Source organism: Marmota flaviventris, chromosome 1 (genome assembly GCF_047511675.1).
Source record: "Marmota flaviventris isolate mMarFla1 chromosome 1, mMarFla1.hap1, whole genome shotgun sequence".
NCBI classification, from domain to species: domain Eukaryota; kingdom Metazoa; phylum Chordata; class Mammalia; order Rodentia; family Sciuridae; genus Marmota; species Marmota flaviventris.
Window position 1 is genome coordinate 95,615,721 of NC_092498.1, and position 26,877 is coordinate 95,642,597.

The following is a 26,877-nucleotide window of genomic DNA, read 5'->3' on the forward strand; positions in this document are numbered from 1 at the left end:
CTAGTCAGATGTATTGATTAATCATTGATTATTTAGATTTAAAGAAACAGAAGACATAACTAAACATGACTTAATTATACAGGTATTAAATCATCTCACATTGGAAGAAATTTTGAGACAGGGATTAAAGTGGAATATTGAATAGGGTTTTGAACCATGGCTCTATTGATGTCAAAGATCTGTTCTTTAATGATCTGATATGTCAACTTCAGCACGTTCGTTGGCTGATTTTTCTTAGATTTCTTTCTGCGTGGTTAAAGCTATGAATGCTTATTTTTATTTAACTGGGTTTTTTAAGGAGAAAGGATCATTTTCTTTGCTGTTTTGATTTTTAATTTTTTTTCAAAGACAGAACAAAGTCTATCTTCCTCCAGGGCCCATGCCTGGCTCATTTCCCCATCTTTAGACCAATCAATCAACTAGCCAAGAGGATGGGCATCACCAAACTTGGCTAAGAATTATTTGGCTTAGAATATATTCACCAGGTCTTGGCACTTTGACAAACAAACAAAATTGACAATCCTTTTGAAAGGAAGTAGAAAAATTCCTGGCTAGACAATAGCAGAGTTGATACAAAGGACATTTCATCCTTGTGTCAACTTTCAGTTCATGGTGATTGGTGTGAACGTTAGTATCTAAAGAAGAATAAGAGAAAACTGAAGACTAAATTTCAACACCTGAAAACAATTGGCAAACACACTGATGCAGGTGGTAGAGTACTTTTAGATTGGAAATTATGAGATTAGCTGAACTTGATTCAGAATTCAGTTCTCCTATCATAACAGTACTCCAGTTTAACTATGTAATGGTCTGAGATGACATGTAAAAGAGAATACTATTTATATGTAATGTACCATACATATATATTACAATTTATATGTAATATACATAGGCATATATATTTAATACTATATCATGGTTGTCAAATTTTGTGGTCCTATCCTGACCCTCTTACTAAATACAAAGTTTCAAATTGATTTAGTGATAACAATTTGGTGATTTGTAGAACTGTCTTTCTGGTAATGGGGAACTAGATACAGGAGCAACAGTAGATATAAACAGATTGTATTTGGATAGTACTATTTCCAGGAAAACAGAAGCTTCCTTTGTATGCTTTACTTCCTCAGTTGGCCATGGAGAGAGAAGTGTGAATAAGTAAAAATATAACATTTTAATGTCTCTCATTTACATTGCATACACTTAAAGGACACTTCTGAGTGTGACGCAGTTAAAGTGCTGTCTTACAGGATTGCCTGGGAACTATATAAGACAATCAGAAGAACATACTTATGAAGGCTAGAGAGGAGGATTATAAATATAATTTATGCAGTCTTACTAATATAATACAAAGTAATAGTAATATTTATTAAAAATGACTTGGATAAATTACTATATAATATTTCTAGTTTGGTTTCCATCTATGAAATAAAATTAATAGTTCCTACCCTTAAAATTGGTGTGGGGTAATATAAAAAATTCTTTATATCTCCCTGACACAAAATTAGCCTCTATTTATCTACCCATTAAGCAAACATTTATTGAGCATATGCAATGTGTTTTACGCTATTGTGCTAATTATTGGTGAATCCGTTTGTACATAAACCATAGTCCTTAATTTCATAGACACCCTTTTCTCTTGAATTCTAAATACAATATGGAGATTGAATCTAAATAAATGAGTTTATTATGGCAGATAAATTACAGTTTGATGTGCAAGTTGGGAAAGATAGAAAAGGAGACAGAAGGTGTGAAAGGGAAGACTGCTCTACAAAACAAGGGATTCAAAGACAAAGAGGTTGCCTGCAGAATGAGGCCTATCAGAGATGCTGAGAAACAGGTGATAAGTTCCCAGCAGAGGCAGAGTCCAACTCCAGAAGCTCTGGACCCACTCTGTTAAGTACAAAAATGAGTGCAATTAGCATTCATTGAATTAATTAATAAAGTCATCATTGGAAGAAATGTACTCTATAGCCATCAGAATGGGAGAGTGAGACAAAGATGTTGAGTAAACAGGAAACCAAGGAATTTTAATAAAGAAGAATAAAGCTTTTTAGAGACTATTGAAGTAAAGTCCCACTATAACTGTCTCTTATCTCTGGCAAGAGCTGACAACTCTCTGGGAAATTCTCTGAACTTCTCATTTGAAAGGTGCATTATATAACCAAGGAAATTATCATTCACAATGAGTTCCAAGCTAAGGCTCAATCAGGTGGCCGGGAGCTTGCAGGGAATTGAAGAAAACTAATCTACCTTCCAGCCTAAGGGGCAAGCACAGGGCCACTTGAGGGAGATGAAACTAATCAAGAGCTAGGAGGATGTAGAACTGGAGATGAGGCAGGAAGCCAAGGTCGGGGTGAAGAGAAAAGGTCCAAGACTATTTCAGTAATCAGGACTGGGATACCTGAAGTTTATGTTGGGTGCTAGCCTGGTTTAACCTGGAATACAGATTCTTATTTGTTGGTTCCGTTACTAAATCTATTTCATGTAAGTATATATGTATGTATGTGTGTGTGTTTGTATCTTATTGATAAATAAATAAATTAAAAAATGAAATTCTGCCCCCATATTTTAACATGTTCAGCCCAAGTCGAAATACCATTAGGTTTCTTCTCTAAAGATATAGAACTACTGTCTCCCACAATGCAAGGGCCGCTGCACTGCTTCTAGAAAAAGAAGCTTAACCAGGGATTGAACCCAGGGGCACTTTACCACTGAGCCACATTTGTGGCTCAAATTTTTATCTTTTATTATTATTTTTTATTTTGAGACAGGGTCTCACTAAGTTGCTCAGGACCTTGCTAAGTTGCTGAGGCTGGCTTTGAACTCACAATCCTCCTACCTCAGCCTCCCAATCATTGGGGTTACAGGCATGCACCACCTCACTGGGCTCAAAAAAGTTCTTAAAAAAATAACACCACAGGGCTGAGAATGTAGCTGAGTGATAGAGCTTGCTTCCTATGCACATGCTGAAGGACCTAGGTTCCATCCCCAGTCTTGCAAACAAACAAACAATGAAATCATATTGATTTAAGAGAAGTATTTACACCCCAAGGCCATTGCTCAGATCTCCTACCAATCTAAATAAGCCCAAGATTTGTTTTTTAAATAACATCATGAAACTTTATTTGTTAAGAATTACATGAGCCTTGAGTCTAGTCTTTGAGAAAGGAAGTTTAGATTTGAGGTGCATTCGTATTACCCATAGAATTCATTTGTCACCCTAGCAACTGCACCAAAATACCTTTTAATATACTGACATGAATATAAATAGAATTTCTCATACTCTGAGAAACCAGGTGAGTGACATCAGTTATTCCAAAAGCAGAAGGATTCTGGCTGTTGACTTCAGGCTTGTTTCTTTGGGCATCATCACCATCACCATCATCATCATCTTCATTACCACCACCATTACTAGTAGTCATATTTCTTTACAGGTGACAAAGGTTTTTAAATATAGTATCTGAATACAAGAAATGGTAAAAATCCCTGTGTCTCTGTACTTGTTGGGTTATTTGAGAGTCTCTGTTAAAGATTCCCCTGTATGTGGAATTTGAAATTCATAGAACACCTTAAAGAGAAAATGGTGCTTTAGACAAAGGTCACACAAATTATAAAACAAATAAGATATATATATATATATATATATATATATATATATATATATATATATATATGAGAGAGAGAATGGGCAATTATCTCATTATCTTAATTAGCACAATGATACTCAAAGAGTCTTTAGGTCTTTCTAAGTACAACTAGCTTACTTGGTGGGGAGAAACTTGAGGACAGATGAACTTCCAAATGTTTGTTGTCCTATTGTGACTGCAGAGCCCATGTTCATAAGGATGGAAAGTCAATAATAATAGGCATATCTTGAACAGGTTACAAGAACACAGATAGACAATATTCTTTAGACGTAGGTTACATGATTTTCAGCCAGGCATTTGGCAGGGTGACTGATGGCTGTGTTGATCTTATGGAAACACAGGCTGCATGGTTTTTGCAGAATAGCACTAGAAGAAGGTCACTCATGAATGGACTCATGCCCGATTGGAAGCTTTTTGAGGCTGGTGAAACCTTGAACCTGGATTCTGTTCTGTTGGGTCATTTTTCACATTGAATAAAAGTATGGTGGTCAGACCTTGGATCCAAAAAGTCCTGAGAAAGTCTGGAACAAAATAAACTTAGTGAAGATCATTGCAAAGGCTTTCCTTTAGGTACAAATACACAGGATGCTGGAAAAATGTGTTTATAGATGGTGTTTAAACAAAGTTCACATAATAAAACTTCATTTCACAGGTCAGGGCACACTGAAGGAATTTGGTGCAGTTCTAGATGAACCTTAAGAATAAGGAACTTAAATAAACAGGACAAAAAGTGGCTAGAAGGTAGAGGAACTGAAAACCAGATTATGTTTTTTTTCTAAGAGATCAAAGCTACAGACATGGATAAAAGACTCATTTGCTAAACTTGGCAAATGCTATCAGGACTTGCAGACCTCTCTTGCAGAAAAGAGATTGAAGTTTTTCTCTGTGGCTATAAGGTGAAGTTAAAGATGGGGGTAGATACTAAAGGGAGACATTTCAATTTATAATAATGAGTAACTTTAAATGCTAATCCTGTTCAAAGATGAGGAAGTGAAACCTGGATGATCATTTGGCATTGTTCGCAGTATCAATGAGTGTCTTCCAACCCTGAGACATGGCACTTCACAGATCCCTCCCTTGCTTTTCAGATATTCAGCCTGTAACCATCATTTTTTATATTGGGGCCTCAATATTGGAAACCATTCCTTTTAAGTGATTAAGATGATTTTGAATATCTGCAGCAGAGTTCAACCAGAGTTTATTTTGCATTCTGACTTAACAGGTGAGAACTGGAAGCTCACAAATGCCATATGTAAATTTGTTCCAAATGAGCTTTAAATATGGATTTGGAGCTAATTGTTCTGGCACTTGTTTCAGAGAAGTTGGAGCATCAGCCAAATATATTTCAAAATGAGGAAGAAGATGTGTTAGCATCGTACCCAGGTAAATGAGCAGTGACATACAAATAATTTGGAAAAAGAGGACAATCAATCTGAAGTTCCAAGGGACAGAGGAGAACGTTGGCTGAACCATTATTTTAGAAAAAAAAAAAATGAAACTGTTAAATCGCTTATTGCACTGACTTTTCAATGTGGATCATTTTTAAAAATAAACTCATTACTTAAATATATTGTACATAGAGAAAAATGCACAAATCATAAGGGAGCACATTAAATAACCACCACTCAGATTAAGAGACAGCACAGTTTCCCCATCTTACAGCCACTGATCCCTACTTCCCCCGTCAATCCCCAGGGCTCATCACCAGCCTGACTTGCAATATCATAGCTCAGTTGTGTCTTCAGCCAAACTTTATATAAATGTCACTACACAGTGAATTTTTTGGTGTCTGGCTTCTTTTTTCTTCTGTTGGAATTTATAAGTGTTTTTCCACGTAGCCTCATTTCACTTATTTTCCATGTTGCCAAGAAATTCCATACCACACAGTTGAGCAATATCAGGTATGTTTCCAGATTTGGATTACTATAATACTGCTGTGATGAACCTCCTTGCAACTTTTTTTGTTGTATATACACGTGCATTTTCTGATAGGTATATATGTAAGAATGAAATTTCTGGACCATGATATATTTGTACGTTCAGCTTTAGATGTAAAACTTTATTTGTAGCACTTCCCCACTCCCTCTGGCAGTGTATGGAACTTGTATTTGTCCCATATCATTTCTAATACTTTGTACCATGAGTCTTTCTAATTGTAGCCCTCTGTGTATATTTAGTGAAACTCTCCTGCAGTTTTAATCACCCCCAAATGAGTAATTCAGACGAACAACATTGTGTGTATTTATTAGAAAACCTTTTGCAAATTGCCTGTTCATGTATTTTGTATGTACTAATTTTATTATCTCTTTCTTATTCATGTATATTTGATATCATTTCTTTGTCTATGACTATGAATTTATAAATAGCAGCTCACACTCCATGGTTTGCTCTTTTATTCCTCTTCATGATGTCTTTGACAGGCATAAGCTCTTATTTTAAGACAGTTCAACTTACCAGTCACTTCTTTAATTGTTAGTGAGTTTTTGTATTCTTCGTTGTTATCTTCTTGAAGTCTTACTAATTCACTTTTATATTCAGGTCAACTGTCCATTTGGAACTGATTTTTGCATGTGCCGGTAGGTAGTCAAGATTCATTTCACCCCATTTAAAATTTTTAATTGACCAAGCTTACACACACATACATTCTTAAGTATAATATAGTCATACAAAAGTGTTTATGGGAAGCATAATTCACAAACAGAAAATAGGCCATTTTGTTATTTTATTTCTTGTATATTCTATTTAAAATAAAACGATGAAAGTTAATAACAGGAATGCACAGTTCTAAAAATTAGAAATTTTATAGATGAGAAAAGCCCAAACATCTATATCTTCTCTCAAATTCCTAGCCATGAGGCTTATTGAACTGCATTCTCAGAATGTCTACCTGACGTAGCACCATGTATTGACCCAGTGCCACCATTTTTCTTGTGTTCTTTTCCTTTCTTTAATTCCTTTCGTTTTATCACTGTGACAAATACATAAGAAAAACAAATTGGAAGAGGATATATTTCTTTTGGATCATGGTTGCAGAGGCTTCAGTCCATAATCCACTGGCTCTACTGCTTGGAACTGAGGTGAGCTGAGGTGAGGCAGAACATTACAGCAGTGGCAGGCTGTGTTGGAGGAGGCTTCTCAGCTCACAGCAGCCAGGGAGGTGAGAGAAGAGGGGGAGAGAGAGGGGGAGAGGGAGGGGAGGGGGAGGGGGAGGGAGGGAGGGAGAGAGAGAGAGAGAGAGAGAGAAGATAAAAACCCTTCCAGGGCATGCCACCAATGACCTATTCCTCCAACTAGGTCCCACCTCCCAGAGTCTATTCAGTTATCAATGAACTAATCTATCAAATGGATTAATCCACTGATGAGAACATGCTTTTAACCCATGCCACTTTAGTGGATATTCCAGATCCAAACCATTACACTTTCCTTTTCTTTCTCCTTGCCTTCTCTCCCTTTATCTTTTTCCCCTGTATAGCCCCTATATGACTATTTAAAACATTAAATTTTTGTCCTCAAGTCTAATTTATCTGATACACCCACATATGTACATGTGTACCTAAACATGCACATATACTCAAATAAACATGTATTTTTCTACATGTCTTTTTAAGTAAATTTTTTCATTATATTTATTTTTCATTCTTTTGTTTCAATATTTTTGAAAACTTTCTTATTTCTTCTGGTCTAGCCATTTTATATATATTTTCTTCTTACGTTTTGGCATTTTTTTGGTATTAACATTTTCATTTTTTCCTACTTTGTCTTGTTAATTATATGCTGTCTTGTTATTCTTTTTGTGACTAGCCCAGATATTAGAATGAACATTCTTGACAATTAAAGTCCAATATAAATTAGTACTTTTAACACCTCCAAGAAGATGCAGGGATTTTAGAATACTGAATTAAATTTAATTCTTTTATGCTTTTTGTTATTAGTGCCATTGTTCTACCTATATTTGGAACCCTGTCAGGCATTATTGCTATGACTATCTTACATATTCAGTACTTATTTTGGTTTACCACACACTGGTTGCTGTTCCGTTTTATATGTACTTCTGGCTTCCATCTTGGATGCCGCTTGCTCTTTCTGAATTTCTCCTTTTAGCATTTGACTTAGCTTGGTCTGCAGCATGTAAAATATTATTTTGATTCGTTTGAAAATATTTATTATTATTTTGTTTTCAAGATACTAGATATTTTCACTGGATAAAGTACCTGTAAATTGGCAGTTCCTTTTTTCATAATTTTGGAAGTTGCCATTCCATTTCCTTCAGGCTCCATTGTTATTTGCTAAGAAATCTGTTTCCTTTCAATAGATGAATGGATAAAGAAGCTGTGGTATACATATACAATGGAATACTACTCATCCTTAAAGAAGAATGAAATTATGGCATTTATGGGTAAATGGACGGAATTAGAGAATATCATGCTAAGTGAAGGAAGCCAATCCCCAAAAGCCAAAGGCCAAATGTTTTCTCTGATAAATGGATGCTGATCCATAATGGGAGGGGGCAAGGGAAGAAGGGAGGAACTTTGGATTGAGCAGAGGGGAGGGACTGGAGGGAGAGGAAGGGGGGTTAGAGAGTGGGGGGGGGTGGTAGAATGATATGAACATTATTAACCCTATGAATGGTATAACTCTACATCATGTACAACCAGAGAAATGAAAAGCTGTGCTCCATTTGTCTAAAAAAAATAAAAATTATTAAAATTAAAAAGAAGTTTGTTTCCACTCTTGCTGTTACTCATTTAAAAGTTCTCTGCCCCTTCAAATTCATTTATTATTATTATTTTTTTCATTTTTGGCTTTTGGCCACTTTGATATAGTGTAAACAGGTGTAGATGTTTTTTGCTTCTATACTGTTTGAGATTCTTAGTGTTTCTTGGGTCATAACACTTTTTAGTGATGGAACTTTTTCATTTATTTCCTCTTTACTGCTTCTTCCAATTTCTTTTTCTTCTCCTCTTCTAGGGAAGCAATTATAAGCATGCTAGGCTTTTTCTGTGTCTTTTATGTCCTTCATATGATTTTATATAATTTTTTTCCTTTTTATTTCATCTGTGATCTTCAATCTACACTTTTCTATTGACTTATTTTTCTTTGTTGGTTGGTTTGCTTTTGGAGATTATGCTGAAAGTAAAAAGTGAGGCTGTGGACAAATGCACTCCTCTCCCCTGACACTCTAATACACTCTGGTTTTAAATGTCCCTTCTCTTAATTATAATGAGATGGTTATAGTATCATATATTAGGACTATATATTAATAAAATCAATATAGGAGATAACCATATTCTGTATCTAATCACATTCTATATCTAATCTCCTATTAGTCCCTATTAGTTATTTATTTTTATTTTTCAGTTTCATAATTTCTATTTGATTTTTTAAAAATAGATTCTAGTATAAAATTATCTGTTTTCATCTACTTTCTTTAAACTATTAATTACAGTTATTTTAAAGTCTAAGAATTCTATACCTCCTTGTGCATTTGTTTCTATTTTATGTTTATTTTCAAGGTTTTGGTTATTTGGTCTTATCTTCTGGCATGCCTGATAATAGCAGCTGAAATTTGAACATTGTGCATAAAGAGTTTGAGAGCCAGTTGGCTGATCTAGGTGTTGGTATCATGCTCCAAATGGGCTGGTGAGGCTGTTATGATGGTGAAATTTCTTTGATCTATGCAGGGATCACTTACTTACCTTATTTAATTCAATAGAAATTGGGCTTCTATTTTATGGTGAAATCTTTTTAGTTCCAAGACCTTTCATAATTCCAAATAAAAAACTGAGATAATTATAAGAGCACCATTTCCTTCGTTTTCTCTCATTTTCCCCTTAACTAGATATTCCTCGCTTCTGAGCATCTCGGCCATCCCTTTATGCTCCATTTCGAGATATCCAGTTGCAAATTAGCTGGACTTTGGTAAAAAAGAAGAGTTGACAACCAGATTCACCTATATGAACTTCCTTTCTCCTGAGGATTTTATTTCTTCAAGGTCTAACTGCCTGGGGAGCTTTCTAAAGCCTTCAAACCAATAGATTTTTTATTTCACTCAATTTCTTTTAGCTGTTCTCGGTAGGAGGATTTATCCGCAAGAATCTTTTCTACAAATACTGAAATTTGAAATCCCTCAAGCATGACTTATTTTTGAATCATATAAGACTTTCACTCACATAATAGTAAGTAAGAGTGCATATCTGCTGAATGAAAAATGTGAACGTTGACCAAAAATGAATTGCACAATGTTGGCCCAAAATATTATGTCCCAGCACTGTAAAGAAGTTCAGAAATAATCAGAAATTACCAAAATTATAATTCTAAATGGAGCCCTTAAATAGACAGAACCTAAGGCCAGTGCCAATTTTTTGCCTCCATTTTCTTTTTAAAAATGCAGAGATGTTCAACAAAATCATTATAATATTTATAATGTATTAATTTATGTCATTGACATAGATTGGAAGGCAAATTAGAGCTATTTGACAGACATACTTTTCTTTCAATACTTTCAGTGTATCTTTATGACTGTGTGTGTGGTTTTTGGTTTTATTTTTTTTTTGGAGATTATGTTAAATGTTAAAAGTGAGGCTGTGGACAAATGCACTCCCCTCTCCTGACACTCTAATACACTCTGGTTTTAAATGTCCCTGCTCTTAATTATAATTAAATGAGATGATTATAGTATCATATCTTAAGGCTATTGTTAATAAAATCAATACAGGATATAACCACCAAAATTATGAGGAGAAGCCACAGGGATACAAAATGATTCTGTAAATTTCATATACATAGATATGGATATATATTGCATATATATTTCTGTGTGTATATCCAGCTATCTATATATAATGATCTATAGATAGATAGATACCCACAAATATATATAGTATATGTGTATACATATTATAAATATGTAAATGTACATATATGCATATGCATGTATATGTATATATATTCTTTTACCCTAAACACAATACACAGTTTATCTCCTACTTTTGTGTTTGCTAATATTACTAACTTGCTAAATTATTGCTAATTATTATCTTTTTTCCACCTTCATTCTCTACAAAGCTTAGCTCAAATAAAATAAACAACATCTGACAAATAATAAGAAACACCCCACCCTTAATAAATATTTCAGGACAGTCAGCCTTCCTGTCATTTTGCAACTTGGACTGTTCATCTTTAAGAGCTTGGTTTTTCAATGCTAGTGTGCTTGAAATGGTTTTGAGGTTTTGCAGTCTGTTGACACCCTGAGGAACTTGGAACACTTCAGCTTCCTTTTGTTGGGTGAGCTGTCCAGGGCCTTTGTGAATGCAGCAGAGCATGGGAGGGCTGCAGTGGCCCTGCTGTTAGCAAAGAATACTATTTGGAAGTCAGACAAGTAGCCCATCTCTGCACTCCACCCTGAGAAAACTGCTCTTCCAGGTAAGTGCAGGAGACTTGAGATAGGGACATGTGAATGACAGTGATGTCTCAAGAAGGCATGCTGAGCTGTGGGTCTGGTTTAATTCAGAATCTTCAGAAGCTCTTGCTGTAAAAAGGAAGGTTATTTACTGTGACCATGACTCCTTTCATTAAAGAAAGAATTTTCTGTACTTCCAATCTAGTTTAAATTTGGACAAAAGTGGTTTCAGAAACTGTCAAAAAAATTTTTTTGCCTAAAAACATCATAGATAACCTGGTATTCATACAACTATTCAGATGCTTAACTTTTAAGTGATATGTTAATTTTGTTTTCATTATCATAATATTTTAACTCTATAACTGGCAATATTGTTGCATGTAGTCTGAAATCATTCTGATAACCCGAATCAATAGAAAGAAATAATTAATAGTAATCCTGGTAGTTAGGAAATTCTAAAGAACTGTTTCTAAAATAGCTTGTGGATAGTTATTGTAATTCTTCTCATTTGATTCTTGTTACTACATGACATAAAGGATCTGAAAATAACTTTAAAAATCACTTAAATAAAAATTAAGAACAATATTCTTTCAAATAATTTTACTTTAATAAAACGGCTTTATGCCATTATTTACTATTTATAGAAAGTAATGTGTTTCAAATATGTGGAATGAAATATAAAGTTTTAAAAATGAAATCAACAACACGCAACCTGAAATTAAGAGTTTAGTTTTGCTTCTTTGTAGTGTGATTTTTGATGAGTCACTAAATTCACTGGACTTCAGCTTCCTACACACCCGCATAAGCATACTTGTTTATCTGAGAAATTACGTATTAAGCACTCCAGTTTTCTTTTCTTTCTTTCTTTTCTTTTCTTTCTTTTTTTTTTTTTTTTGGTGGGTTGGGGGTACTGGGGATGGAACTCAGGGACATTCAACCACTGAGCTACATTCCCAACCCTATTTTGTATTTTATTTAGAGACAGGGTCTCACAGAATTGCTTAGCATCTAGCTCTTGGCTGAGGCTGGCTTTGAACCCATGATCCCTGTCTCAGCCTCCTGAGCACCATCACGTCCGGCTATTAAGCACTCTAGTTTTACAACTCCTTATTTTCTTTTTCATTGGGTTTAAATCAATCAATCCATTAACTATCAATATTTTAGTTAACTAGTAGAAGTAATGAGACCATTGAAGGAGGAATCAGGCAGTATGAATTCTAGTACTGTTTTCTAGTAATTGGCTGAATAATTTGAGAAAAACCGAACTATTCTAGGTCAGAAGTTTGGCAAATTTTTTCAATAAAAGTCTAGGTAGTACTTCAGGCTTTACAGGCCAAGAGATAAAATCAAGGATAATATATAAGTATTGCATAGCAATTTAAAAACATGAAAACCATTCTTAGTTCACTGACTGTACAAAAAAGGTGAAGTGAGCCAGGTTTGACATATGGGCCATTATTTTCCAACTCATGTTTTTGGAAATGATTTTCAATAATTATAAAAAGAAAGACAGACTAGATCTGATATGATCAGCTTGAGTTCATGAGATGCCAAGGCAGTTCATGGATGTCTTTAAGGAGATTCACCAGTCCTCTCACACTGTACACAAAAGTGTGAGCATATGTAAATAGTGGGGTTTGTTTTAATGGGGAAAAATTACAGATTACATCATATTTTTTTAATATGGTGCAAAATCTAATTTAGGTAAAGGGCCACAGGACTAGCTGATTTCAAAAACAATTTTTCAAATCTAAAACTCAACTTACTTATGAAGTGTTCATTGGTATCAACTGTGTATAAACTATTGTGCTAGTATTGTAAGAAATGTAGCATGTTATGACTAATGTGTCAGAAATATTTTTTAAAAGATTAGAATATGTGCAAATAGGTGATATCCTTCAAATAACCTTGAGAAAATTCCATCATTAGGCAAATATTTCTGAAATATTGTTTTGCAAATTTTCTTCAAGGCTAGTTCATTAGGTAGACCAAATTGCTTGCCACGTTTTCTTATCTCCCCATCTTATTTTGTATGTTAGTGATGATTTGTGAGGATCATAATCAAATTTAATACAAACAGAACCTTCTTCATAAAAATATGATTTGCTTAAGGGCAGGAGCCATACCATTCCTACTTTTGTATTCTAGAGTAGTGTTTTGTGGACAGTAAGTACCAAACATCCTTGAAATAGGTATTTGTACAAATGAATGAAAAGATAAGAACACCATCATGGAGATTGTGTGCTACACTTGCTGAAGGTCTGGAACCCCAAATACTTTAAAAATAGTAGTTGCTAAGCCCAAAGATTGCTTCTCTTTTTAAAGTTGAATGTAACCATCATTTCAAAATACTTGGTTAACTAAAGATTGAAGTTCCTGGGGATTAAGTCACTTTTCTTTAAGGAGTGACATCTGTTGAATTTAACTCATGAGTAAAAGAAATCTTTCCTACAAAGTTTCAGGTAACCCACTTTCTGGGATGAACTGACCAGAGACTCAAGTTTTCTTATTTGCTTTCAGCACCTTAACATCTGAGCACTTCCTGCCCTGAGCTCTGGTAGAAAGGATTGCTGGCTGAAGGATTATTATAATTATAATTATTATTATTATCGACAATCTAAAAGTCAGACCAAATAGAATGGAGGGCACCACTGAAGTCCCTGATACAGAAGTTCAGACTGAGCTCTGTGGTCTCCTCCATCGACAATGCCAAAGTCAGAGTGCTATTGGTCAGGGATTCCCTCAGCTTTGTGGGGCAGGGGAAGAATCTGTGATGTGTGTCCCTTCTTATGCCAGAATAATCCCATTAAAAAAATAAAAAGTAACTTAATCTATACTAGCTAGTTTATGGTTCTTTCACTTCTCAGGAGAGATTTAAATGTTCTGATTTAAAATCTTTAGGAAATGTTTATGAAAAGCCTGCACAGCTTTGTATATATCTTGTGTTATGCCTGTCACCTCTTTGCATAAAAGAGTCCTTATCCCCTCCCCCATTCCCTTCAGAAGCTGTGGGAAAATAGCAATGTACTGCTTACTATGGGATGGAATTGTCTGGTGAGCCTGTGTGGAATCAGTGTAATCAATAACTCCCTTTGCTCACCTGTTTAGCAATTGTACTGAGGACATATTCATAGGCCTTCTTAAGGACTGAGGTCTTCCAAGATATGGTCAAAAATCCAAAATCTTCATTGATGAGATCACAGATAAATAACACAAATGTGTCTCATGGTCCAAGGTCTCACTTAAGTGATGACAGGAAGCCTAGTACATTAAACAAGGATTTCAGAAACTCCCTGGGCAGGGTTTGTGGGTTCTTCAGGTCCCAAATGGGTAGCAAGTGTCCATTGCTTGCTGCTTCCCCAATCTCTATCTCCTGCCTGATGACCTGTATACCTCTCCCACGTCTTTCCTCTAAATGGTGGACAAAGCCCTTGTGTTTCCTCACAAACACAACTAATTAAATCTGTGACAAACTATTTTTCAAACGCTTCTTGGAGGAACATAGAGTGTATATTTTAGGTTTCACAAACCACACAATCTCTGTTGCAACCAGTCAGCTCCACAATCATAGTGCAAAAATCGAAAACAACCAATAATAAGTACATAAATTAATAGGAATAGCTATGATCAGATAAAAACTTTACTTAAAAAAACAAGGGCCCCTCTGGGCTGCAGTTTTCAGGCCTCTGAATTGTACTGAAGATTGAAGACAGCTGTTAAGATTTACAGCATAGTAGAAGGAAGTTAAACACATAAAGTTAGAGAATGCCTTCTACAGATATAAGCACTTCATTTTCCTGGAGTCTCCTCACCTCTCACTTTAGCTCTGGCCTGGACCCATGCTGCTGGGACTTACTCACTATTCCTGGTCAGAAATTCTCTCTCCTTTTTGCCTTTGTGTCCACACCCAGACCTGTGATGCCCCAGCTGGAGGGTGCCAAGATAAAAAGAAACTATACAAAAACAACAAAAAATGAAGCTCGTATTAAAATCATCTCTGACAAAAAGGCCCATTAAACAGAAATGTGGCTTCTCTGGGTCTGAAGTAGCTCCATTATATTAAAGTGGCACTTATTTTCCATTTGCCCTATTAAAAGCCTCACCTGAATCAACCTTTCTTTCCTAGAGAGGATCTGTCATGAAGGAAGTTCTTTGTCTGTAAATTTTTATTATTGCTGTGGGAAAGTGCACAAAGTTTACCATTTTAAACATCTTGGATACAGTTCAGGGACTTGAGGACATTCACTTTGTTGTGCAATTCCAACCATCATCCATTTTCAGAACTTTTTAGCATCCCCAAATGAAAGTATGTATTGAGCCACTGCTCTCCTTCCCCAAGCTCCTGGTAATCTCTTTTTGACTTTCAGTTTCTATGAATTTGACTATGTTAGGTCGTTTGTATAAATGAGTTCTTGGAATAAATTGCTGATTTGTGTAAAGACAAATTTCTTGCTTCTATTCTTGAAGTCACATGGAAAAATAAATTACTCATATATTCTGGCTTCCAGCCACCTCTGGTTTGGAAGAATTGGAAACTAGTGTGAGAATGCTCCTCCATGTACTTTTCATGCATCATCTATTACTGTTCTCCAACCTGTTGCCCCTGAAAACACACTGCACATTCTGTCCTTTAGAATGTCATGATCAGTGCCTACAATGCAGCTACCTCTTTTTCTTCTGTGGAGCTCATAGTCATCTGCCCAGCACAAAAACCACTGATATGAGCAGATGGAGTTGCTGACATCTCTCTGTGTCATTCAGTACAATGACACTCACATGTTGCATCTATGCTGCCTTGCACAAAAGATAACTCTAGTGCAGGTCTTATCATCTTGTTGTAATCTCCTTGCAGAGGAGAGCTGGTATCTTCAGGAGTACAGCCTTTGTCCTATTCAGTGACTTCATGAAGACATTTGGATGTGAGATGCAAAGTAGAAAAAACAATGGTCACATTGAATTCACTCTCCTGGCATTCTGTCTCTCTCCTCCCCATATCTGTGTTCCATGTATGTATAATCTATCATATAAACATCTCTACCAAGAGAAATTGTTGAATTGATCATTTCAGATCTCTTCCCAAGAAGCAAAGTGAACAAATACATATTTAGTTTCTTTTAATTGAGTTGTCAGGAAAAAATTACTTATTTTAATAGTAAAATAGGATTATTATTATATCAATTTTATTCTTTAAGGTGAATACACACACACGCATACACACACACACACATACACACATACAGGGTGGGAAGGGAGAGATTCAAAGATTTATAATCTATGTGTCTCAGGAGACTGTAATCTTATTGGAGGGACATGATTTATGCCTGTAAAACAGATGTATAGATCATGTGTCATCATGAAAATCATACATTGTCAAGTGCTTTATGGTTTATAAAGAGCAGGTGGGTGTAGTAATTCTTGTTTACCTTTGTTCCCCCAAAAATTTAAATAAGAGAACATTCAAGTTTAGTGTTCAATTTTCTTCGCTGAAAAAGATCTGAAACGGGCCAATTCAAATCTTTGCCCTTGGCAAAGACATTTATAGAAAAGCAAAGTGGTTAGATTATCTTTGTCAGATTGATATTTGTTAGCATAAACTTGGTTAGCAAAAATATGAAGAATATAGAATAAATACCATTAGCCAAAGGAATGAGTGTGTAGCTTGTTTGTAGCTAGTTTTCTAGAATAGGTCTTAATACCATAAAAGTTTATGGGGAAGAAATGTAAAGCCTTTTATCAAGAATGTAAATTGCTTCCATAAGAAAGTGTTGCTGAGTTGAATTACACCGTACAGCTCTGACCCAGACCAGCTTTGAGACCCTTTTCCCTTTACATTACAAATGAGATCAAGGCTGATGGTCACCTGGCTGGTCTTGCAGATCAGGAAAGTGAATTGTGACTCCAAGTCTAGAGTTTTCCCTAGCAGCCCCATACACAGGCATGAGTTGCCCAATGCAGTCCCTGAGTGCTGTCATAGTTCAGTGAGGTGGGAGGTCAGCAAACAGAGTAGCTGGAGATAATGACTCTGTGTCTGGAACTATGAATGAACTCTGAGTAAACAACAAGGAATCAGACAGTCAGATGTGTCATGGTAGCATTCTTAACATACGTTTGTATCAAAATCACCTGAGCTACTTGTTATCAACACCCATTTCAGAGTCTTTCCATGGATTACCACAAAGTGGTCTGAAATGAGCCTCTGGGCATCAGTGGCTTGACTGTTTCCTCAGGGGTTACCAAAGCTGGTCGTTAGGTGGATGGTTCTCTCTCATCCCATTTTTTAAACCCTTCGTAATAAGTGCTATTACCAAAGATATAATTAATAGCTGTTCTGAGGTTTTATGTTTAAGATAAGGAGGACTAGACAAGTTTCTAAGATGTTCAGAGAGACAATCTTCATGTTCTGGTCCTAGTGCCCAACAGTGTGCAGTACACCAGAAGACACAGGAGTCACAGGAGACAAGGCCAGTCCCTGTACTCTGTGTTGCCTGTCCTTTCTTTCTTAAAACAAAACAACAAGAACCAGTAGTGATTCTCTCTGCTCTTGTAATCTTCAAAGAAACAAAAATATCTGTCATGTCCCAGATAATGTGGCTTGGCCAATTTCATCAAACCTCTGCTTCCCGTGGACACAGTGATATCCAACTTGTGACAATTGTGATGACCAAAAGGAAAAATGTGTGAAACATGCCTAGAATATGGAATTATTAATCATTATTTCCCTTCTTTCCTACCACCAGTGTACAGTTAGATGTTTTGACACCTGCAAATGTAATCAAACTGAAACATCCTATCTCACTTTTCTGTCCATCAACAATTTTCAGTTAAAGACCACAGGAACACCAGTAACTGAACAGGTAAGGGTTTATTCTTCATTGCAAGAAGGGAGAACACACACTATGGGAAGCCATGGGGCAGGGGGGTTGGCAGGATAGAAACAATCTACTACAGAATTGTGTTTTCAGCTGGGTGAGTTAGAAAAGTAAGCATTCACTCTGTATTGGATGATGTCAGAAAGCAGAGACGTTTTTATGACTGGGTAAAGAAATGGCAATCACTGCTTTTGACCAAGAAAGGAGATATTTGGTCTTTTATGGATGTCCAGTGATGTCATTTTTTTGTCTATGCTTAAGATAAAAGTATGCTATGGCCTTGTTTGAGCTCATTTTATCATGGGCTCAGACTGACCTTACCTGAGCTTTCCATACAGCTGGACTGGACCAGAGTGTAGGGAAAAAGCAGCTATTTACTTTAAATTTTAGAGGTAGAGAAAAGTGGAGAGATTAAACATTTATTGAGCTGTTACTGCATCGATCAAGCTAAGCTTTGATCCTCCCAACGGTCTCACAAGTATATAATCTACATAAGGTGGGATTTGAAGCCAGATCTAGTTGACTTTAGCAACAAAATCTTCTAGCCGATGCCCTGTGGAGCTGTACTTTTAACACCATTTGAGCACATGGATGAATTCCCACCTCTCACTAGCAATGGCTTGCCTTTGACTTTACTTAACAACCAGAAAAAATAATTAGATCTAGAGCCAAGGACTGAGGATTGTTTTCTGTGAAGAGTCACAACTACTCAACTGCCCAAGTCGCAAGAAAGCAGCCATAGATCATATATAAATGAAAGGGTGTGGTTGTGTTCCAACAAAACCTTATTTACAAAATCAGGTGGCAGATGTGATGTGGTCTTGGGTTGCAGTTTGCAAACTCTTGATCTAGATTTTAAGTAACCAGAAATTCCAAATCAAGAGGGATGTTTTTAGAATGGTATTTTACATATTTAAAAGATGCTTTGAATAATTAAATATGTGTAAATTATGAATATGAATAATAAATGTGAGTAAATATAAATCTTACAGGCTTTTATTTATTCAAGCCTCAATTTATTTATTTTAGATAAATGGCTTGTTTCTAAACATGGCAGAAAATCAGGATGGTGCCTCATGCCATTTGCTTCTCAGGCTCTGAAGAGTGGCCAGGGGAGCTAAAATGCCTATCTGATGGTTATTCTGTGTTTCTGTGCCCCTTCTTTTCATTATTCCTTAAAGGACAAATCTTGTTAGTGAAACCGAGGCTCTAAGAGGTTGAGCAACTTGCTCTCAGTTTTTCAGATATTGTGAGTTAAGCCCCACATCCTTTCCACTACTCTCTAGACCTCAATTTTAATAAATGACAGAATCTGTGGATGGTCTAAGGGCATAAGATCCTTGGATTGCCTTCTGAACCATCAAAGTGAGATTACGTGCTCAGAATAAATTTAGTGCAGAGTATATTTTGTTACATCTTAACTTTTTGAAAAATTAGGACAACAGGATAATAGTTGAGGTTGAAATTCAATACTGGAGCTCTTGAGGCTCATGGTCTGCAGGGCCTCAGCAGGACCACTCCCTTTTTACAGATACCACTTTCACCAAGCAAAACATAATGTCCCAACTGAATGCAAAGAGCACCTGCCATCACCAGGACAGATTGTCTCGCCTTCTGCCCTCAAGTGACGTATGTCCTGGGAGAAGTTCACTCAAACACTCTGACACATGCTCTGCTACTTCTCTTAGTCAAAAGGAATTTTCAGTTAGAATCTCCCCATTCTTCAGACGTGGAGAACCAGTACAAGTGTATATTTTTAGGATTTAGAGTTGAATATTTCCCAATGATATTTTTCATGCAAATTAAACAAAATGATGCAGAAATTAAAAACATTAAATTAAATCCAAATTAAACAAATTCAATGCAGAACTTACTCCAACAATCTTACATTATCTACTTAAGATGGGATTTGAAGCCAGATCTTCAGATCTTTGATATTGACATTAAGGTAAAATACTCTGTTATAGGAAATCCAGCTCATCTTTTTCTCCTATCATTAAGCTTAGTTTAAGCCTCACTTGCTCCAGCAAATCTCTGATTAACCTCAGCCTGGATTGCTTTACACTTTCAGTCCAGACAGAATTTGTGTCCTAGGTTTATGCTGCAAAGCAAATAGAGACCTGATGGTACATGGAACTGTCATTGTGGTGGGACAATGTTATAGTGAATATACTCCTGGAGTCCCGTTTGCAAACTTAAGAGCAGTAAAGCTTGTTATTCACTGTGGTTTAAAAAGGATAAACAAGTCTTCTAATGCTGCAAATGGAATATGGAAGAAGGAATGTATGAATATTTTGCTATGTCTCTTTCCTTCTCTAAAACCTTAATTTATGACATATTAGTAATATTAAATAATAGTAATAATAAATATAAATAAACAATCATAGGAAAATGGTTGTGTATACATAAATTTTGTACATAAATGCATATACATGTCCATGTGTGTATATATTTCTACTTGAGTGCTTTGTTGAGAGAGGCGTGGAGGAGGGACTTGCTTCTTGACCCAAGCGGAGATCTTTCAGAAGCATCATTATATCTCAGCTCAGCTCTGTCCTCTCTCTATTTCACCCCCTGCTCAGTGCCAGATTTAAAAATAAGACAAAAGGACTTCCAGTGAAATTTGAACTTCAGATAAATGTTAAATAATGTTTAAAATGAGTATGTTTCAAACATTGCATGGGATACTTGCAGAATAATAATTATTTGTTGCTTGTCTATATTTTAAATTTAAACGGAGTATCCTGAATTCTATACAGAGATCTTTAAGGCTCTGAGTTTTTGTGTGGCAAATTTTCTGGCTTGACAAAATTGCACTCAATTTCCTGCTCGGGCACATAGGAAGCTTTCGACAACCGCACAGCCTGGAGGTAGTAATTCATAGCCTAGTGTCATCAGAGTATTAAAAGGAGAGAATGTAAATAAATCCCATAGATTAGGGCCAGGAATAGGCAGATGCTAAGTAAACATTGGTCAAAAATTTTTTCCCCCTGCAATTTATTTCACTTATTGACCTTTTTAGGAAGAACTGTTTTCTGTTTCCCTGACAACAGACCATACCTATTTCTATATCTGCGGTTGTCACATGTAGTTTAAGGCCTATTCTATAATAATGACAATGTAGACACATCAGCTACTTTACTTATTTATTTCATTAGTACTTGCCAGGCATAGTTTTATATATATACACATATATGTGTGTGTGTGTGTGTGTGTATATATAATACATATATATTAAGCTTTCTAAGTCTTTTTATTTAAGATGCTTCTAAAGCATGGATTTCTAATTGAGATTTAGACATAAAAGTCTGATCATCTTTTTAAGAAAAACTATAGAAGTTTGTCTAAAAATTACATATTAATAAAATATGCTTTTATTTGTAACTTTTAACTTTTGGCTATTTTATACATTTTTGTCTGTTTCATTTTCTTTCCCTTCCTTCCTTCCTCCTCTCTCTTTCCTTCTTTCGTCTTTCTAACCTTCATTTTCTTTGCTTTTGAATTAATCTATTTTTTTTCATTTTCTTTTGTATTTGTGTATTTTAATGTTTATATGATACATATTTTATTTTTATCCTTTTAGTGCTACCAAATAAATATGAAATTTATATAAATTTATTTAAAGGAAACTGGAGTTAAACAATGTCTTAGTTTCTTTCCCAGTAATATACAGAACTTAGAATCTATAACACTATGGCCCAATATTTTAGTATTGTATTTTAATCCTATGAGGAAGATGTTATTATTGTTAATTTTAAATAAAATAAATTTAGATTAATCCATATATTTGTAGTTTCTTTAACTTATTTTCTTTATAACTTAAATTTTCCTTTGTGCCCAGCGACTCAGAAGGCTGAGAGACTAGAGGATCCTTGAGTTCAAAGCCAGCCTCAGCAAAGGCGCGTCACTGAGTAACTCAGTGAGACCCTGTCTCTCAATAAAATACAAAATAGGGCTGGGGATGTGGCTCAGTGGTCAAGTGCCCCTGAGTTCAATCCCTGGTACCCTCCCCCCCAGAAGATCTTTTTTCTTTGTGTATAACTTCCCTTCTTTCTTCATATGTCATCTACATCTCCCTCTAATAAGGGCAGACTGGTTTTATTATCCTTCCATTTTCCTTGCTTTAAAGATACCATTCCACTGCCTCCTGGCCTGCATGCTGCTTTTAAGAAGGCAAATTATCTCTCTGCAAATGATTTCTTTTTAGTGATCTGTCTTTGTAATGGGCAGCCTTTATTATTAGCATCTCTTCTTCTTTAGGAGTCTACAGCTTTGCTATGCTGAATCCGGGTATGATTTCTTTTTATTCATTCCACTTATGCATTTTTGACCTTACTGAATCTGATGACTGATGCGTTTCATCAATCCTGGAAAATTCTCAGCCATCATTTCTCAAAAATATTTTTTTCTTTATTTTGCTCTAAGATTTATTTGGGGACAAATTTAACCTCTATGCAACTCCCCTTTTGTGATTTCCATTTTCTCTACAGGAACATAGCACACTTGTTAAAAGGCAAAACTAGAGAGAGCCAACTCTCTGGGTTGAAATTACAGCTTCATCTCTTAGTAGGTGTATGAATTTGGGCAAGTCACTTAACCTTCCTGGGCCTCAGGGTCCCCTCCCTTCTAAATGGGGACGGAACAGCATCTACTTTACAGCAGTATTGTAAGGGTTGCAAGAGAAAATGTAGCATGTGTCAAGTGCTAAGGAGCTGGTACGGTGTGCTTACCCCTACTGTTTTTTTCTGTGTTGTGTCCTGAGCAATTTTTTTCATCTCTGTTGTACATTTTGCTGATTTTCTCCCCAAACCCCAGAGCCTTCATGCTATTGATACAGGAAAAACATAATGACTCCACTTCACTTTCCTCCTCAAATTGTCATTGTGTCACCTTTTATTTTTGGAGGCATCAAGAATAAACCCTGTGGCTAGGAATTCTAGGGGATGCATAGAAGGGTAGAAATGGTTCAAATCTTTCTATAGATGGAGGACCACCTGCTTTGGGATGGGTGAAATTCCAGGAAATTGCTTGTCCTGACCTTTCCTTAATGTGTTAGGAACTATTTACATAACATTACATAACTCTATTGTACAGTTCACTAATTTTTGTGTTATTTGTCTAGTATGTCCTTTGAAATTCTAGTTCTATTTGTATATTTTTCATTTTCGAAAGCACAAATTTCCAAAAGTATTTTTTTTTATTTTTTTAAATGCCTGATCACTTAAAAATAATTTACTTGAAATGAAAGTGTGTGTATGTGTGTGTGTGTGTGTGTGTACGCACACACGCTTCTACCAGGTACCTTCTGCCAGATACCCAGAAATCCTGAGCCATGTCAAACTGAATTTTCAACATGAAATTTTGGGGTCCCACTCATTGTGTAGTTTCCTCTCTCCAAATGATGATGGTGTTGGCTGGTATTGTTTGGGTCGAATTCATTTCCCTTCCACCCAAACCTAAAGTTGGAACAAGGAAGTAAGTATACTTTGTCTTACTCTGGGGTGGGATTTTCTCCAAGAATTTTTCTTTCTTTAGGTCATGTGTTTGTGTGGTTGAGTGCAATCTGAAATACACCTTGTGTGGAACTCTGACTCTCTTTGCTATGTACTGTGTACACACTGGACTAATAACATGAGAGCTCAAGGTTCTCAGGATCTCTGAGTAATTAGAGTATCACTGCCTTCAGTCTTCACTTACTAGCTTGCCCTTCTAGATTTATGCTTTATAAAATTATTTTTTCTTCATTAAGACTTTTTAAGACCTATTTTTAACTCATCCATCAAATTTTTAAAAATGCTCTTTATAGACTAGAAATATAGCTCAGTGGCCTAGCATGTTCAAGGTCCTGGGTTCAATCTCAAGTAGCTCAAAAGTTTAAAATGATATGTGGCACTTCAAGTTACTTTCTACTGTGAACTAAGATCTACTCTTACTATCCTGCACTACAAATTCCACAGCTGAATTTTTATTTTGTTCTCGGTGACAAGCCCAATACTTGGTAGGAATAGTTGCTTTGATGATATTTGCTAAATAAATGAATATGTATAGTTGAACATAATTTTAGTATTATTTAGATACTACTTTAAAAGATTGAGGAATGGGACATTCTGTCAAAGCTCTGAACAGAACATCTCAATCTACAACTTTACGAATGTTTATTGATTTAAGATAGACAGCCCACAAATTTGGGATAGAATAAATCCTCCAAATTCGTCTGAATTTGTGGTTTGCTCTTTCAAAGGATATTTTCCATAGGAAAGGGAACAGTTGGTTATCCAAACCTGCAGATTCTACATCCTTTGATTAAATTGGAGGCAGGTTGAAAACTGCAGGGAAAACTATAAGGGAAAAAACTTTGTACTGAACAGGTATAGACTTTTTCTTGTCGTTGTTTTATAATATAATATAAAACTATTTACATAACATTTACATTGTTTTAGGTATTACATGTTATCAAAAAAATGATTGTATATGGGAATACATGCATAGGTTATATGCAAATACTGTTGAATTTTATATAAGAGATCAATAGTCACAGATTTTGATATCCCCAGGAGGTCCTGGATCCAATTCTCTGTGGGTAACAATGGAGGACCATATTCTGCATGTTGTTATGATCACCAAACTTGTATCACTGATAAATTAAATTGCAGCATAAATACATCTAGTAAATATACTATATCCATTTATAATATTATTTATATGACCTCAGTAGAGAGGAAATTCTTGGAAGAATAATATAGCAAGTGGATTCAGGTTTGTGTTAGTCTTCTTAAGGAAGGTATATCCCTAAATCTAGGGTTCTTACATTAGAAATTGTTTTTCCTGACCTTTCCTTAATGTGTTAGGAAAACATATTGAGGGAAAGAAATAAAGAGAACTCTCTGACTTCATAAACCTGATTTATGAGATAAGGATTCTACAGAAAATAGATCAAAGTCTGGGACTGAAAATTAGAATTTGAGATTGAGAAGATAGTTTACATACATGAATGTCCATGGAAAGTAATTGGAGAGCTTTTAAAAACTCATTGTTATACAAAATTACATATAAGAGGAAGTGAGGGGAAAGGGAAAATAAAAAAAAAAAACGAGAGAGAAATGAATTACAGTAGATGGGGTAGAGAGAGAAGATGGGAGGGGAGTGGAGGGGAGGGAAGATAGTAGAGGATAGGAAGGGCAGCAGAATACAACAGACACTAGTATGGCAGTATGTAAAAATGCGGATGTGTAACTGATGTGATTCTGCAATATGTATACGGGGTAAAAATGGGAGTTCATAACCCACTTAAATCAAATATATTAAATATGATATGTCAAGAGCTTTGTAATGTTTTGAACAACTAATAAAAAAAAAGAAAAAGAAAAATGTGAACTCATAAAAAAATAAAAACTATGGGTGGTTGGCTGGAGTTGTGGCTCAGTGGCAGAGCACTTGTCTTGTACATATGAGGCAGTGGGTTCGATCCTTAGCACCATATAAAAATAAATAAACAAAATAAAGATATTGTGTCCCGGTATGACTAAAAAAAAAAGCTATCTATGGTTAGGCCACACTCTCAGATGTGAGAACCCTATATAAGAATTAAAAAATTTCCCATGCAATTCTACAGTGCAACCAGCATTAATGTATCAGCCGGGGAGAAAACAAAATTCAATCCAGGTATTTCACACAGGAAGGACTCTAACATTGGGATTCATAGGCTGCAGTAGTATTGGGAGGGTCAAGAGAGGGGAGATTAGGAAAAGCTATCCCTCTTGTTTGGAAGTACAGGAATCTAGGAAACCACCACTGAAGATTATAGTTTCTTAGCTTCAACTAGGTGGTTTGGAGGAGATCTGAAACCCACCAGCAGAACTGCAGGTCTCCTTTCTCCCAAACCCCAGAGCCTTCATGCTATTGACACAGGAAAAAATAATGACTTCACTTCACTTTCCTCCTCAAATTGTCATGTGTCACCTTTTATTATTGGAAGCATCAAGAGTAAACCCTGTGGCTAGGAATTCTAGGGGATGCATAGAAAGGGAGAAATGGTGCAAATCTTTCTATAGATGGAGGACCACCTGCTTTGGGTTGGGTGAAATTCCAACATTCAGAGCATTATGGACTTGGGACTATCAGTAACCTCAGAAAATTGAAATGTTTGTAAAAGCATTTATCCAGACTCAAGAAGACTTCAGGTTAAACTCTAAGTGGAGAAAATGTTGTTCAGTTTTCCAGATTTCTGTAAGTACCAAGAAGAAGTAGGAATATCTTTTTTTTTTAACCTCCTGTAGTTCCTTTATGTTTTATGTCAGTGAACTTTATTTAAAGTTCACAGATCAATGGCAAAAGAATCTGTGCGAAGATTCTAGTCAAAAGAATTAAAGGCTACACTTGGCAGAGTCTCAGTTGAATCTGTTATCCAAAGGGAAAAGTTTTATATTGGGCATCATGAAAATTTAACTGTGAAAATAGGAAAATATGTTATATTTTATATCTGGTTATACCAAAGTTCATGTTCTTTGTTCTCCACACCATTGTGTCTCTATAAGCAATTGACAGCATGAATTTGGTGGATTCTTTTTTCCTTTTCATATAAAGACCATAGACCCTTGCAAAGAGCTAGGGCATATGTGAAGGGAAGTAAGAGATACCCCTCTGTGTAGGGGTGGCTCTCTACCTGCGCCCAACTGAGAGCAACCATTCACCCACCGGGTATGTTCTCCACTTCTCTTTCACTTCCACTCCCTCTCCTATTCCCTTCTTATGCTTCCTTCTACCTCCTTCCTGTTAAAGGGTCTGGTGGTTGAGCCAGGCAGAGCTGTGGTCAGACCCGTGTGAGATTTCTCAGAGGCAACACAACCTCAGGCACTGTGCCTGTGGGCAAAATATCACCTGACAGGCATCATCCAGCTGCACTCTGTACCTTCCAGAATGTCTCACAATAATATCTAGTGTTTAAAATTAAAATAATGTTTAA

At 35.8% G+C, this 26,877-nt stretch overlaps 1 protein-coding gene across 2 annotated transcripts in view; it reads left to right on the plus strand.

Moving 5' to 3' along the window:
- Positions 1-10,961: 10,961 nt before the first annotated feature.
- LOC114096196 (probable G-protein coupled receptor 141) overlaps positions 10,962-26,877 on the plus strand; it is a 50,476-nt gene continuing 34,560 nt past the window's right edge. Inside the window, exons 1-2 of one of the 2 annotated variants that reach the window (XM_027939664.2) lie at positions 10,962-11,069; positions 17,784-17,900. The gene's annotated coding sequence lies outside the window, so the exon portion shown is untranslated. The remainder of the gene's footprint in view (positions 11,070-17,783; positions 17,901-26,877) is intronic. The other variant, XM_034637089.2, reaches the window with a different exon arrangement.